Source organism: Nelumbo lutea, chromosome 3 (genome assembly GCF_056320005.1).
Source record: "Nelumbo lutea isolate HS-2025 chromosome 3, American lotus-T2T, whole genome shotgun sequence".
NCBI classification, from domain to species: domain Eukaryota; kingdom Viridiplantae; phylum Streptophyta; class Magnoliopsida; order Proteales; family Nelumbonaceae; genus Nelumbo; species Nelumbo lutea.
This window is the reverse complement of record NC_142686.1, coordinates 37,801,146-37,817,323: the sequence shown is the minus strand read 5'-3', so window position 1 is coordinate 37,817,323 and position 16,178 is coordinate 37,801,146. Positions and strand designations below refer to the sequence as shown.

Below are 16,178 nucleotides of genomic sequence, written 5' to 3'. Positions count from 1 at the left end.
TTTATTAATATCTTCTTCCTTTCTCTTCTTCTAGCAACAGACCATCAAATGCGATTTCACTATTTCACCAAACTCCAACGGCATGTAGTCAACCGGCGATAAACATCCTTTCTTCTTTTTCTTTCAACCCTATTATTCATCTTCGTTAATATCTTCTTCCTTTTTCTTTTGGCAAGAGAACACCGGCGATGATTTCATTATTTCACAAAGCTCCGACAGCGATCAGCTTCGAATTCTAATGGCATATCACCTAGCGGGTTTGTGCCATCAAGCTCGAAGAAAAAATTGTGCCTTCGAGTTTTTGCACATGCTGTGTCAGCTACGACGAACCCAAACGATATTGAATGGAAAACAGAAAGAACCTGATTTCCATGGAAGAGGTACAAGTGTTTGATGTTTATATGTTCCAAGAAAAGAGGTTGATGCCCTTGAAGTCATGGGAACATATGGAGATTTCATTGGAGACTTTTAATTTCGAGCATCTTATAGTTTTTCCATGAAGTTATTATCGATCAAAATCCAATTTTCTCCTATTGGATCAGTCGACATGCTTAATACAAACGGTGCCATTCGAGAAACACATGGTTGTGGTTCAAGTTCTGATGTAGTGCGATCTGGTCACTCTTAGTTGGTAGGGATCTCGCTTCTAGTTGAAAACGGAAAGCACCTGAGAAGGAGAAGAAGATAAAGGATTCATGGGGAGTTCGCCCAACGGGAACACTTCGATACTTGAGTTAGAACTTGGTGGAGAGCTTAGAGAGTTGCGAAAAAATAAATGCTAAGAGTGAAGATGCGCAATTTTCGATTACCTTGCCCCTTGGAAATCGGGGACTTTATATACTACTTCTCTCTCAAATTGGGTGTAACCGCCTCTGATTCTCTGCTATAGCCATTATTCGCCGGGCTGATTCAATTGGTGCAAGTAACCGTCGCAGAGTACGGTCCTGTCAACTGAGAGACGTTACGTAGACATTGCGTGCACGACACCGCCTGACGTGAGACGTGGGGGTAGTCTTCTGGACTGGCAGATGTTGTGCCGCTAGACGTGAGACGTGGGAGCAGTCTTACAGGCACGGTCTTGTCGGATAAGAAGTTTCCCGAAGACTCCGGGTTACTCAACAGTGAGCTCCTTCATAGCGAGCTCCAATAGCGGCTGCCTCGCAATAAGTCGTTCTGCGGTGAGCTGTAGCGAGCTGTCTTGTGGTGAGCTATTCATGCTGTGTTTTCAGTGAGCTCATTAGGCCGAATTGTAGCCAAACTGTCATGCTGATCTATCATTTACGTCAAGTCATGTCCACATGTCCATTCAAAGCCTTAGCTTTTAATTGCCTTAAAGAAATATAGGCAACGATCTACTGATTTCGACATGAAGCGGCGCAGGGCGGCTATACGGCCATTCAGCCTCTAAACCTCCTTCATTTTCCGGGGTGGTTTCATATCTAGGATTGCCTTAATTTTATCTAGATTCGCCTCAATGCCGCGCCAGTTGACGATATACCCTAAGAATTTACCCAATGTGACACCGAAGGCACACTTGTTTGGGTTTAGTTTCATGTTAAACTTACGCAAAATTTCAAAAATAGAGTGCAAATATTTTATTAAATCATTTGAAAACTGAGTTTTGACGACCATGTCGTCTATGTAACATTCTATTTTCTTGCTGATCAACGGCTTGAACAACTTATTTACAAGTCTTTGAAAAGTAGCCCCAGCAATTTTCAGCCCGGAGGGCATGACCTTGTAATAGTACAGGCCTAGTTCGGTTATAAAAGTTGTTTTTTTCTACGTCGGCAGGGTCCATTCTTATCTGGTTATAGCCCGAGTAGGCGTCCAGGAAACTCAGCAACTCATGCCCTAAGATCGCGTCCACCAAGCGGTCAATCTTGGGGAGTGGGAAGCAATCCTTCGGACAAGTTCAGTTCAGGTCGGTATAATCGACGCACATGCGCCATTTACCGTTGGCCTTCTTCACGAGGACTAGGTTGGCTACCCAACTCGGGTAATGGACCTCTGTGATAAAGTCGGCTGCGATGAGCTTCCCGACCTCCTCGTCAACTGCTCTCTAGCGCTCTAGGGCTAAGTTGTGTTTCTTCTGTCTAACGGGCCTAACTACAAGATTAGTATTTAGCTTGTGAGTTATGATGCTAGGGTCTATGTCGGGCATCTCTTCCGCGAACCATTTAAAAACATCTAAATTTTGAAGTAAAAAACTTACTAGTTGAGATCGTAGGGGCTCCTAGATTTAAGCGTCGATCCGGACTGTCCAAGTTAGGTTCTCCGCCGAAGTGGGCACGGGAATAGTCTCTTCCGTAGGTGCAGCTCGCTCTTTGCATTGCTCCGTAGGTCGCTCCAGCTTGAGGTTGTTGGCCACCTTGGCTTTCCCTTTGAGGGCAGCGACGTAGCACTTGCGAGACTGCGAGACTCGAGCTGGTCACCTCGCACTACCCCAACTCCAAAGTCCGTGGGGAACTTCATCGCCAAATAATACGGAGAGGGAGTTGCGACCACCAAGAAGTCATGGTTAAACCTCACTATGCTAGGCCAGGTGCTAACTTCCACAGGTACTGTGATTCTCCCCAGGGGCCTAACTTCCTCTCCACTAAAGCCTACCAAGGGAGTACTTGCGGGCTTAAGGTTGCTCTCTTAGAGCTGAACCTTGTCGAATGCTGCCTTGAAAAGAATGTTTGTCAAGCTGTCGGAGTCGACGAGGACACACTTGACTTCAAAGTCATTAATCCTTATCTTCACGATGAGCGTATCACCGTGGGGGTAGTGGACGCCGTGCGTCCTCCTCGGTATAGAAGATCGCGTCTCCTATCCTTGGCCGGTTCGGGGGGTTCTGCTCCTCCCTTCCGACCTCTCGAGCTGAAATTCGAGTTGCAGCCGAAGTGCAGCCCGTGATGATCAAACCTTTGACGATCACATGTATAGTGCCCCGAACTGATCTCTCTTCAGGGGGCTGCCTCTACAGCTGCTCTGCTTGCCTGCTATTGGATTCGAGAGCATCTCTACCTTGCTCCCCCTGCCGACCTGATTTATTATTATTATTATTATTATTTTGTACAAAATTTCTTAAGTATCCGCGACGGATGAGCTCTTCTATCTCGTCGCAAAGGTTCTTACAACTTTCAGTACTGTGATTGTGATATTTATGAAAACTACAATACAAATTCTTATTTCTTACATTGGGGTCCCCTACAAGCTAGGGTGGCCACTTCACATATGGGGCATCTTTGATCGCCAAAAGGATCTCGGCCCGCTTCGCATTCAGGGGTGTATAGTCAGTTCTTTCTACTAGAGGGGCTCGAAAAGGCTATCCTGGCCTTGCTCCCCGAGCTAGGTCTTTTTTCTTCTTACTGTCCCCTTGGATCGATGACTCACCTTCCCTTTTCCTTTTCTCGGGCACACTTTCATTCTCCTGGTTAATCTCCTCCTCCGTCCCTATGAACTGGTCTGCGAGCTTGAGGAACTCGGTCACAGTCTTAAGCTGGTTGACAACTACATGTCACTTGAACTCCTTGTGTGTTATGCCTCTCTTGGCTGCTGTGAGTTGCACTACGGGGTCCAAGTGGGGTATCTGTAGGCAAGCGTCATTGAACCACTTGATATAGCTGAGGATAGGCTCCCCTTCTCTCTGAACTATGTCGATGAGGCTTTCTTGGGTTCTCAGGCACTGCTTGCTGGTGACGAAATGGGAGGTAAAGACTTACACGAACAACGCCCAGCTTCTTATTGACCCGGGCACGAGGTTCCTGTACCATGTACGGGCTACTCCCTTGAAGGTGGTGGAGAAAGCCACGCACATGCAGGACTCACTGGCCCTTGCCAAGTGCATCTGCGACTGGAAGGCATTGACATGGTCATTCATATCGAACGATCCATCATACTTGTCCAAGGGAGGGACCTTGAAGTCCTTAGGCATGGGGACGGCTAGAAGTTCTGGAGCCAGGGGGGACGGCACTGAGAGCAGTGGAGTGGACTTCACTTCGTTCGAGCTACCTCTTCCTTACCCTTGAGCTCGGGCAGGTTGTAAGTGGCAGTTCGGTGAGCTCGGTGGCATCTCCACTGCTTTGCTGGCTCGGCATTAGTACTGCTTGCTTTTGTGTTGTCGAGCTCGATGGGCCCAGGAAGGAGCTCGGATTGTTGCTGATGGCTATGAACTGAAGGGCCTTTTCTACGGTCTGCAGCTAGGACCTCGCACTGGTTCTCGGCGAGAAGAAGCTCAAACTGTGAAGGCCGAGTCGACGCGGGTCTGACTGGCTGAGAGGCCCCCGACCTGACTACAGGCTACAAGGTGGGGGGAGTAACTTGTCTTTCCCTCCTGCCATGGGATGAGACATGGCTTCCGAGAGGGTTCTGAGTTTGGGAGGTCTCTCCTCGGCGGGGTAGAACCTCGCTGCAACGACGGGGCTGGGCCTGTTGCGTAGCGGGGTGTCAAGGTAGAACTTGTTGTTGATGCTGAGGCAGCGGTGGTAGAGCATTTGTTGCTGGTACAGTTGAAACTGGTGGACCTACTGCATTTGAGGTTGCATAGCTCGCATGCAGTGTACCAGGTTTTCTAGCTGGTTATGTCCAACCACCAGGAGAACTGATGGTTCTGCAAAGGTTGCCTCTACCGGTGAAGGGAGTGGAGCATTTACTAGCACCATGACATGAGGCGCACTCAAGGTAGGGACTCCGTCCGCGGAGAGGGGTACAGTGAACTAGCCAATACAAACGGTAGGGAGCTGAGATCGTTCCCCGGAGGTGTTTTGGTCGGCACCTCGTCTGGCGTTGCTGGAGGAAGCCATTGAAGTCTTACTGAAGTTGCTTGGTGAGAGGCTTTTTTAAGCGATTCCCACAGACAGCGCCAAATGATGTAGCACGGTCTGGTCACTCCTAGCTGGCAGGAACCTCGCTCCTACCTAGCGACGGACGGCACCTGAGAAGGAGAAGAAGATGAAGGATTCCAGGGGAGCTCGCCTAGCGGGAATACTCCGATGCTTAAGTTAGAACTGGGTGGAGAGCTTAGAGAGTTGTGAAGAAATAAATGCTAAGAGTGAAGATGCGCAATTTTCAATTACCTTGTCCCTTGGAAATCGTGGCCTTTATATATTGATGCTCTGTCAAATCGGGTGTAACCGCCTCTGATTCTCTACTACAATCGTTATTTGTCAGGCTAATTCAATTGGTGCAGGTAACCGTCACAGAGTATGGTCTTGTCAAGTGAGAGACGTTATGCAGAGCTGGCGTGCACGACGCTACCTGACGTGAGATGTGGGCGCAGTCCTCTGGACTGGCAGGTGCTGCGCCGCTAGACGTGAGTCGTGGGAGCAGTCTGATAGGCACGGTCTTGTCGGATAAGAAGTTTCCCGAAGACTCTGGGTTACTCAATAGCGAGCGCCTTCATAGCGAGCTCCAATAGCGGCTGCCTCGCAGCAAGCCATTCTGTAGCGAGCTGTAGCGAACTATCTTGTGAAGAGTTGTTCATGCTAGGTTTTCAGCGAACTCATTATGTCGAGTTGTGGCCAAGCTATCATGCTGAGTTGTCATTTACATCGAGTCATGTCCACGTATCCCCTAGTTAGGAGGTCGTGTCAAATCACCCTCCATCAAATTACATGGCCTACTTCCGTATTATCTATAATTGGTTACCTATTTTAAAATCTGGGATGGGGATTGGATCCACCAAAATGGATGTTTTTTTGAAAGCCACAAAAATAGATTGATGTTTGATTTTTCTTGAACTAAATTTATGTAATGTGAATAGTAGTAAAGTGTGTTCTGTTATTTAATGTATGTCTTGTGCGTTGAACAGTAACTTATATTCATTTTTCACAAAATGGCCAACTAGGATATCGAGAAAACTTGGTAACCAATGTAAATGAAGAATTAGTATGATAAGTGTGGAAACCTTTCTTGTTCTTCTAGGGCTACCTATACAACAGTTGTGACGGTTAAATAACCAGGCCATATGAATCATAGCTCTTAAAGGATATTCTCTACAATGAGAATCATGAAGTTAAAGGTGGGAACTCGATGAAATAGTGAAACCGCCGCCGGTAGTCTCCTGCTAGAAGAAGAGGAATGAGGAAGATATTAAGGCTCAGTTTGGGAGGAATACAAATGCGAATATGTAAAGTGCAAAATCTTGTATTTTGTATTATTTTATATGTATTTATATTTATATTCTTTCCAAACTGAGCCTAAAGAAGAAGAAATGCTTACTGCCAGTTGAGTCTACATCGTCAGAGCATGGTGAAATTGTCGTTGGTGGTCTCTTGCTCTTGAGCTAGGGCTTTGATGAAAATGAAAATGGAAGAAAGGGGAATTCAAACGAATGAGGGCTAAAAAAGGCATGTTTCATCTGATTTTGTCATTTTCTAACCAGTTGAATCAGATTGACTCACTTAGCGGGAGTGTGAACCAAACTTAACCTTAACAGAATCAGAATTGTTGGATTCAAAAAGGGTGACGTGCATGCCTCCCATATGAACCAACGGGTTCAGTGGATTTGCCCTCCATAAATTAGACCCAGAATCGAACGATTGGGAGAAGAGCTTGTCTTAGAAAGTGTACAATAGGATTGGCTCAATTGCGTGATGAACCTGGTCCGTTCACAGGTTTCTGAAGAACCATTTATGTATTGCATATAAGATGGTTTGGACCTTTGGTTTCTTTTGTACAAAGTTGCCCATGTTCAAAGAATTAAGATCCCCCATTTAATAGATCACATCAATTCTCCTTTTGTTTTCTGGGACGTTATATATCTACCCCGGCCAGCAAATGTATCTATTCATGCTTTTTTATTTTCCAAGTAAATATAAGAATGACTGTTTTCGCTTTAAAAAAATATTTTTATTAGGGCATCTTTATCTTATCCAAGTAATCATAAGTTATTTATCCACCTACCTCAAAAAAATAATAAAAGACCCCAAGGTGACTATCCAATTAATCAGATTGAAACAACTGATTGACTGTTTGTGATCAGTTTGAAAGGACTGATTGACTGTCAGATTCTACCTATTTTAGCCACGTAAATTAGCCTTTGAATATTGGGGTTTTTTTTATTCACTATTAGAGGTAGAGGGATACGATTCAAACGTTAGTATCAGCCTTTTACATTCCTGTGAAAATGCGCAAACGTTTAATAGACCAGCATGAAAACTACAGAGATTAAATCCATATTCATTCATTCAACCCCTACCAAGAACTACACAAGACAATAGAATTGAATAATAATGCAGGTGGATTGTCACCACCTTTCCACTCTCATTGTTGTGTTTCTTTATCACCTACGCCGCTCTATTGTCGTACTATGGACTGATAAATCACAATTAACGATATAGTTGGAGCAGCAGAATTTCCAATTTTATAATTAAAAAAAAAAAAAAACAATGCAAGGATCCTCGTTCAAGGCTAATTGGGACGAATTAAGAAGCATTTATTGGTCTATTTTGTTTATAACTTAATTTATAACTAATGACCCCGTACTTAATATGGGCCACCATTTTTGAAATGTTATGGGCCACCATTTTTTTTTTTTGAAATGTTATGGGCCACTAATTTGATCTATTCTGTTTACCCATTATTTATATTATAAATATGGATTGACATTTTTTTTCGTAAATGATTTTTTTTGGTAGATAGGTTTTGATTTAAGAGGTTAAATGAGATTTCATTTGTACTTTAAAATCTACTTTATTCAGAAAAAATGGCCCAAACTATTTATTATTTCTGTCACATAAAAATATCTTTCAAATGATCCAAACCATCCATCAAATCCAGTCAAACCCTCCTAAGATCTCCAACAGCAGATACTTGCCAACTAGATATTGCCAAGCAGAGTTTAGTAAGTTAATATTCTATTATTATTTTTGGTTGAGCTTGACTGCGTTTCTAAAATAGAGGGGATTGTTTTCGGTAGGCAAATGGGCTACAAAGACAACATCTTTTCATCATATGTTAGGGTTTGTTTGGTTTATAGTAAGGATCGGAATAAAAATCCTTTGGAATCGGAATCAGTACTGTCTATTCCCATAGTCTATTTGGTTCAGGAATGGGAATGAGAATTGGAATCAGAAGAAATGAGATTTCATTCCTAAGAGAGGGGCAGGGAATGGCCATACCCTCAAATGGGAAATGTCATTCTAACAAGAATGGGAATGAGATTCCAATTCCATCCAACCAAATAGTTGGAATCGGAATGGTCCATTCTAATAACGATTCCAAACCCCTGTCCTAGAAACCAAACAGGGCCTTACATGTTTAGGTCTCCAACTTGGACTCGGTCAGCCCAAATCCAATCTCAAAAAATCAGGTTGGGCTGGGTTCAGTTGAAGGTCGGGTTAGGATTAGGGTTTAAAAGTATGAACTTAACTTCAGGTTAAATTAGGGCCATATGGTGAATATGAATTTCCGGCCCCACACACATCCAAGGGATAGGTTGGGTTAGGGTTGGGGCATTCGCCTAGGGGTGGCAATTTTTCATCCAACCCGCTAAAACCGCCCAACTCACCCAGAATCTAACCCGCCCATTTACTTGGCGGGTTGTGTGATCAACCCATCACCTAACCCACCCATTTAAATGGGTAGGATTGGGTTGGGTTGGGTTGTGGATAACCATTGGGTTAACCATTACATATATAATAAGTATTAATTCCTTAGCCTTTTTTTATTTTCTTCATTTGAATTAAATAATTTATAATTAATGCATTGATTTTCTATTAATTGTTGACTAAATTTAGTTTTGTCTTGAATCAACACACTTCACCCAACATAAATCCAAATCAATTTCACCCAAGGCCGGTTCAGTTCAACGCAGTCTGACCCAATCCAACATAATCCAGGTCAACTCGAATTTGAAATAGACCTCAAACGGGATGGCTCGGTATCACTTGCTTTGCCCGATTTGGGTTGTCCAATCCAATCATTACTCACACAGTTCGGCCCAATCGGAAACAAGCTGATCCGGGTCGACCCAAATCTAAAGCGGGTCAGACTGGGCAAAGTCTAAACCCTAAACCACCCCACTTGCTTTACCCGATTCGGATCATTGGTTTGTCTTGTATCCATACAACCCGACCTAAATCCGGCCCAGGTAAACAATGCTACCTAACCTAGATCCTTTGGAGCCTCTGCCCTGGGACTGACTCGAATCCGGATCAATCTAGTCCAACCGAAGTGAACCGGTCTAGCCAGGGTCTAGGCCAACCAAGTTGAATTAGCCCCATCAAGTGTGGTCCTGACCGAACTGAATCCGATCTGCTCGGATCTAGTCTGACCGGTCTGAACCGATTCAGTCGGGACGTGGTCTGGCCAGATTGGTCTAGATCTAAACGGTTCAACCACTCTTGATGTGATTAGCTCAAAGACAATCCAATTAGATAGTTCAAGTTGATCTAACTGGTTTGATCAGATCCGAAGCCCGAACATAGTTAAATGGCTTTGTTGCTTGTGTAAAAATAATGCATGTAACATGATTTGAACCTTCACCACTTGTGTAAATAACAACTACTATAAACACTAAGCTATAACCAACTTATTTATTATGATGGAGTTAGTTTTTGGTTTTAAGTACATAAATAAAAGATTAATGGGTTTGGGTGGGTTGGATTGGGTTAAATCGGGTTTGGGTTGAACGCAACCCATTTAATTTTACATAATTGGGTCATTAACGGGTTGGCGGGTTAAATGGGTTGGGTTGAAACTCAACCCAAACCAAACCCAACCCAACCCACCCAGCCCAAGCCAAACCCCAACTTAATTTCAGGTTTGAATGTATAAATTTTATATAAACACGTATTTATGCAAGTACTTAAGTGTATATGTATTTATGCATGTATTTGGTTAGGGAAAATTGAGACTACGCTGCGTTTGGAAACAATGCAAATAAGTGTGAAAGCAAATATGTAGAGTGTAAAACGGTTCATATAAATTGTAAAATTGGGTTAGTTTTGCACCGACAAGTTCACCTTCTTACCAAACAGACTTTTAGCTGTAATGGATGCGAACATGAATTCCGATAAAGTAGATGCTTTTTTTATCAAAAGCCTACTTGAATGTAAATTTGCTTCTTTTTTATTAATGTACTTTTACATCTTATTATCAATGTAAATATGCATTTGGTTTGTTATTTGTCAATGCATAAATGTAATGTTGCCAAACACAAACCAGAGTGTAAATTTACCCTGAACTGGGATTTACACTCCATTTGCATCATTTCCAAACGCAACCTTAGGCTCTATTTGGAAGGAGTATAAATACAAATATATAGAGTGAAAAAGCTTATATTTTGTATTATTTTGTATGTATTTTGAGTTTTGACTATTTGTAAAACACATTTGTATTTGTGCTGCCCAGTTTGGAAAGAGTACAAATACAAATATATAGGGTGTAAATACATACAAAATAATACAATATACAAGATTTTGCACTCTACATATTTGCATTTGTATTCCTTCCAAACTGAGTAACTTGGTTATGCCCCCTCTATGTATAATAATGCTAAAATTGGGTTGACCTCAAACCTTGAGGCTAGCAAATGAGAACAAGAAGTAGAGAAATAAAGGCCAATGTGAACCCAATGACCTCAACTCAACCTAACCAGGCACGACTTGCACCCCTAAGTATGGTACTACACTTCCCCAAATCAGTGAATGTGGGACATCTTCTCAAGTAAGGGTGTCAATGGACCGGTTTTGGATTGGACCCCGTCCAGTCCAAAATCAATTTGAACAGATTGGACGGACCAACAAGATATATTGGATTGGACCAATCCAATCCAAAATATTTATTATATTGGACTAGACTTGGTCTACCCATAATAAATTTATATTGGATTGGGTTGGATTAAGCCAATATCCGATACATTAATATAAAATAAGAACGTAGGTGTCAATGGACCAGGTTTGGGTTGAAACCAATCTTAATCAAAACGAATTTGAACAGATGGGATGGTCCAGACATTAAATTGGACTGGTGCAAAATATTCATTGGATTGGATTGGACCTGGTCCATTTATAATGGACTTACATTGGACTTGATCGGATTGGACCAAATCCAGTCCAATTGACACCCCTATTCTCGGGTCTCCACCAAGGATGCAAACGGATCGGATCAAATTCAAATCAGGGTATATTCGAATTCGATCCAACACTGTTCATGTCAAACATGATCCGGTCCAAAGATCTGTTTGGATCTGATAGGATTCAATTTGGATTCGAATCCTATTGGTAAGTTGGATCTTTGGTTCTGATCCAATCCGACTTTTTTCTTTAAAAATGAATAAGTTATTAAAAGAAAAATAAAATATACTAATTTAAATAAAGTAAAAACAAAAAATACAAGTATTTTTTAATTATTTTTATCATATATATATATATACATGTTTTTATAAAAAAAATAAATAATATAACAAATTTATAAAAATATATTTATAAATAAATAAATAACATATATTTATAAATATATAATACATATCAGGTCGGATCTTCTCGGATTGAATAGGAGTTATCCGAATCCAATCCAATTTATGTCCAGATCCTCTTATCCTATTATCCGATCCGATTAGATCCAAAGATGCAAAGAAGGGTGATCCAAATTCGACCATGATCCATTTGCTCCCCTAGAGGCTAGAGATTTTCCTAGTAAGTTTGTTGGCACCTTCAAATACAAAGAGATTAATTCTGCAATAAAATTGGTGTAAATTAATGTGTGTTTAAACAAAAGGAGGCGGACTGTTAGGAGGATAAGACGGGTGGATGCGTTTCTGAACAGTTTCTTTCTTAGCATTAAAGACCATTGAAATGACCCAGGTTGCCAGTAACTCGAGAACCCATTCATCTCTAACATGTGTAATGTCATGGGGAGTGGTTGGGGGTTAAAAAAATGTGTATTGGATTTGGGGCCTTGAAAACTTGCCCAACTTCTGGGGTTAGGTAAATACCATTTAATGGCTGTCCAGAAGGTATCACCCAAAAAGAGTCATCACCTAATATTTGAATTGTTGATACTTGCTATCCAGAGTCTTGGGAGTGGTGGACTCAATACAAGGCCTCAACCAAATTCATTCGGACTCGAGAAACGAAAAACATGTTCACTTTTTGAATGTAGGAAGAGTTAAGTGGTGGACTCAATATAGGAAAAGCATTTTAATTTTAATTCAATCCAGAATTTCCATCTTAATAACATAAAATCTACGCTTATTTGATTTGATTTTTGTCTACAAATCCTCTCTAGAGAAAAAGAAGAAGAAAACTCAAATTTCTCAATCTTCACAGAAAATTAGTCAGTAACAATAATTCAATTCAAAAAAAAAAAAAAGTTACAGACTTACAGCCCATTAGTCAATCACATCTGTGCGGTGTAAAGGTACAGACAAAGGAGCATGCATTTTGAGAAACTGATGCAACCGGTCGAGGCTTTCATTTTGACGTTGATAGTAGATGGTGTATAGGTACCGTCGGTAAAATAGAGACCACAAACAAGTGAAGTCGGTTCTTCTTTTTTGTGGTCTCTACACTCACAATAATCAGCTAAACATTGCTCTGTAACAAACTAACACTAATAATTTCTCCAATGCCTTGGAAATAAAACAAGTCTTGTGGTGATTTAAGGAGCTCTGTCTACAGTCTACGTACCCAAAGAAAACAAGAGAGCGAAGTATGAAGAAAATGGCAATGGACTAACGGCTTAAAGTGGTTGATAGTTCAGCTTCCTTTGTAAGAATAAAGTAGCTAAACAGTAACATTACGTGGACTCCCAATATCTCTGTTTGGAGCCTTGGACTCATCGGAAGCAAAGTAGTTAAACAGTAACACAGAACATTACTGATAACATTAGCTTGCCAGATATTTTTTTTCCTTTTTGTCTTTTGTTGTTGAGCTTGATCCATTGATAACCTGTAATTGTGTTTAACGTTTAGGAGTTGACGATTTCCGGGTGGCATTAATGACTCTAGACAATTTATAGAGATGCCTTTACTGATGTCTAGCTGGGCATCAGACATGTCCATGCCACAGTCTTCAAGTATTTGGCGTTCACTAGCCCATGTGTTTTAAGGAAAAAAAAAAGTTCCTTGACGACTTCCTCAAATTGTACAAACATGTGACCAGAAATCAATTATTCATTGTGGCCTTAAAAAAACATGACTAATCTGCCTCAATCTCTCTCTCTCTCTCTCCAAAGTGGAACTCATTACTACAGTTCCACTTTATGCGTGCAAAGTCAAACAGAACCAAAGTTCCCGAGAGGCAAATCCAATTTCTTAACTCGACAGCACATATATCAATGATGCCAACAAAAACCAGCAACACCCATTCTCCATCTGCAATTTTCATGCACAAATAACCATGACAAATACATAAATAGGGTTAATCGATACATAATCTACTAAAACGAAGAGACCCTAAAAATCTTTGGGTGTTGACAAGTCAAACTGACATTGTCTCCTAGATTCCTAGCCAGTGATGAAATTTAAATTTGAGCTTTCTCTGCAACGGTGTTTTCCCGAATGCATATAAGATCAGACTCCATTTAATGCCGGTCAGGGAAGGAGAATCCATGGCGTAGCTGCTGACGCAGTGCAAGCTATGTACTTTGTAGAGATAATGGTAGAGAGAGAAAGAGAACCCTGCTTATATAGAAACTGTGACAAAGAGAGAAAGAGAGAGAGAAAGAGGTGTTCTTCTGTAAGATCCGGACTATACATGTTTTACCCTCACCCTGAGTCGTGCATTTGGCTCCCCGCTAGATACGCCCCACGAGCACCAGAGTGATACCACGTGCTTTGCAGAAAATTCATCTCATGGCCATCTATCCTATCTTTTCATTCTATTTCTTTTTTGTACTGTTCTGATTTCTGTAACACTGGAGATAGAATAGACAAAGCAAGAGGAAAAAGAAAAGAGCATGAGATGTAAAAAGTAGCTAAACACTCCAACAAGCGTTCCATCTTCTCCCCATCTTAAAGTGTTGAAGCACAGAAAAAAAAGCACAGAAAAAAAAATAAGAAGAAGCTTAAAAGGTTTCAAACAGGAGATGAAATAGAACAATAATGTATCAAAAAAAAATGGCATTCAAGTAATGGAGAGCATAGATGAAAAGCGTCCTGCTTTCAAAAGCTGTACGTGGTTACCTCTAAAATGCGCCTCTTGAGAAACCCATCCTCCTTATCCCTCCTCAGAATCTTCAAAGTCTGAAGAGAACTATATATGGTCGGTAATATGTATGTTTTGCATGCTTCTGAACGACGACTGGTTCATTTTATGCAACTCCAGAAAAGAAAAACAGAAGAAAAAAAAATAACTTACTGCATATTTCATAAATTCAAAATAGTCGAATACAGAAACTCAGAGATGGATGAAGTCAGAAAAATGATCCAAAATAAAGTAAGCTGGACGATTCTGCAGCCAAAGACGATCGTGCAGTGCAGTAACCATTGTTGACGAGCATTATTCTTTCACCTTTAAGCAGTAGAAATAGTGTCAGTATGCACTTTACAAAAGCTAAAAATTCCTCTGAATAATATCTATGGCATAGATTACAACTGCAAAGGGAGGGAAAAACAGAATATTTTTGAAAGATTATAGAAAGATCTATGCCTAGTGATCAGGATAGAGATTCGATTCGAAGGAGTTGTTTATATCCTTGTTCTTTATTCAAAGTTCCAAACCCTTGGTGCAGTTGCTTAGACTCCAGCCATGGAAGAATATAGACGATCATAAAATTCATCAAATCGAATCAATCAGGTTCTCTTAAGACGAAGTAAAACAAGTTGGACTCAGAGACCTACCACCAACAACAAATAGATGTAGAAAATAATAAAACGAAAAACCAAACAATTAATATCATCTGCTTTTTGTAGGGTACCTTTGAACATCAATCCATCATCGATTTATCAAACTGCAACCCCACTATATTATCATGTGAGAATTGTCGCAACAGTATGGAACTAGGAAAGTAAATCAAGCAAGGGAACTAAGATTTAGTTACTTCACTTCTAATCTCTCTTTCCATAACTATAACCTCTCTTCATGATTCAGAAGGTTGAGCCTAGATCTTCTCTATGAAACCCTAAAGCGAAAAAAAAAAGAAAAAGAAAGGGGGACGGCTGCAAAAGAAGAGATGGAAGGAACAAAAAAAAAAAAAAAAAGACTATAAAGTTTCAGGCCTAGATCCTAAAAGGAACAGAAGCAGACAGTTCAGATCCTCTAAGCCATGATGAAAAACAATCTGCCCAATGATAAACAACAAATGGCATTAAGGCTGACAGATATTACAACCATGATAACAACTAACAAGATTTGGAAAAAAAAAATGCGATCATGAGAAGCTTTCTTAACTCTCGTCAGAGAAGAGAAACAGTCAAAAATATTTCATTCATCATTACACCAATCTGCATATTAATAACTGTTTCAAAACCCATTAATGGAAATAATTACTCATAATTCAGAAAGTAAATAAAGAGAAGAAAAAATGTAATAAATAAAGCGATCTAGTTAAGTGGGAAAAGAGATGAGGAACAAGAAGATGATGATGATCGGCGTAGACGGAAGCAGTGATTGAGGGGAATGAAGCCTGGTCCGACGACACTTGCACATAATTAAGCGATCTAAACTATAGTTATCTAGATCTGCTGAGATCGATTCATTCGACTCAGTTGACAGTGTTGGTGGCCTCGAGCCAGACAACATTCCCCTCAAACAGAAAGCTTCCTTCGTCTCTTGCACTCTTGCTTGGACTCTCTCTCTCTCTCTCCAGTCTCTCTTCCTTCAAGGGGAGGAGGAGAAAAAAAAAAAAAAAGAAGAGATGGATTTGTGTGATGATGAAGAGAATGATTTTGGCGTTATAAGGGGGCAGAAAGAGGACTTCGAGGGTTAAAAGAGAGATGAAAAGGCGGGGGAGGAAAGACCAAGTAAAAGGACAAAACAGGACTGACCCTACCCTACAGCTGGGTTCCAGATATGACCACGACCCCATGCACACACAATCTCTCTCTCTCTGAAATCCTCTTCTTAAAATTTTCACTTCATCAATAATTTACTTGAAATTTCTAATTAAGACCTCTCCTCTATACCCAAAAACCAAAACAAAACCAAAACCCAAAAAAAAAAAAATCATTGAGTAAAGGGCACTTGCACCCTTCCAAATACCCTACTGATGGACACACACCAATTAAATGGTTGATGTGGCATTCT

The 16,178-nt window shown here is 41.0% G+C and overlaps 1 long non-coding RNA gene across 1 annotated transcript; it reads right to left on the bottom strand.

The window, feature by feature from the left end:
- Positions 1-13,222: 13,222 nt before the first annotated feature.
- On the bottom strand, positions 13,223-15,801 carry LOC148864309 (uncharacterized). The gene is made up of 4 exons (XR_016110899.1): positions 14,583-15,801; positions 14,292-14,444; positions 14,117-14,176; positions 13,223-13,848 (listed from the first exon to the last, which is right to left on the bottom strand). It is a non-coding gene; the product is annotated as an uncharacterized LOC148864309 (long non-coding RNA).
- Positions 15,802-16,178: the final 377 nt, after the last annotated feature.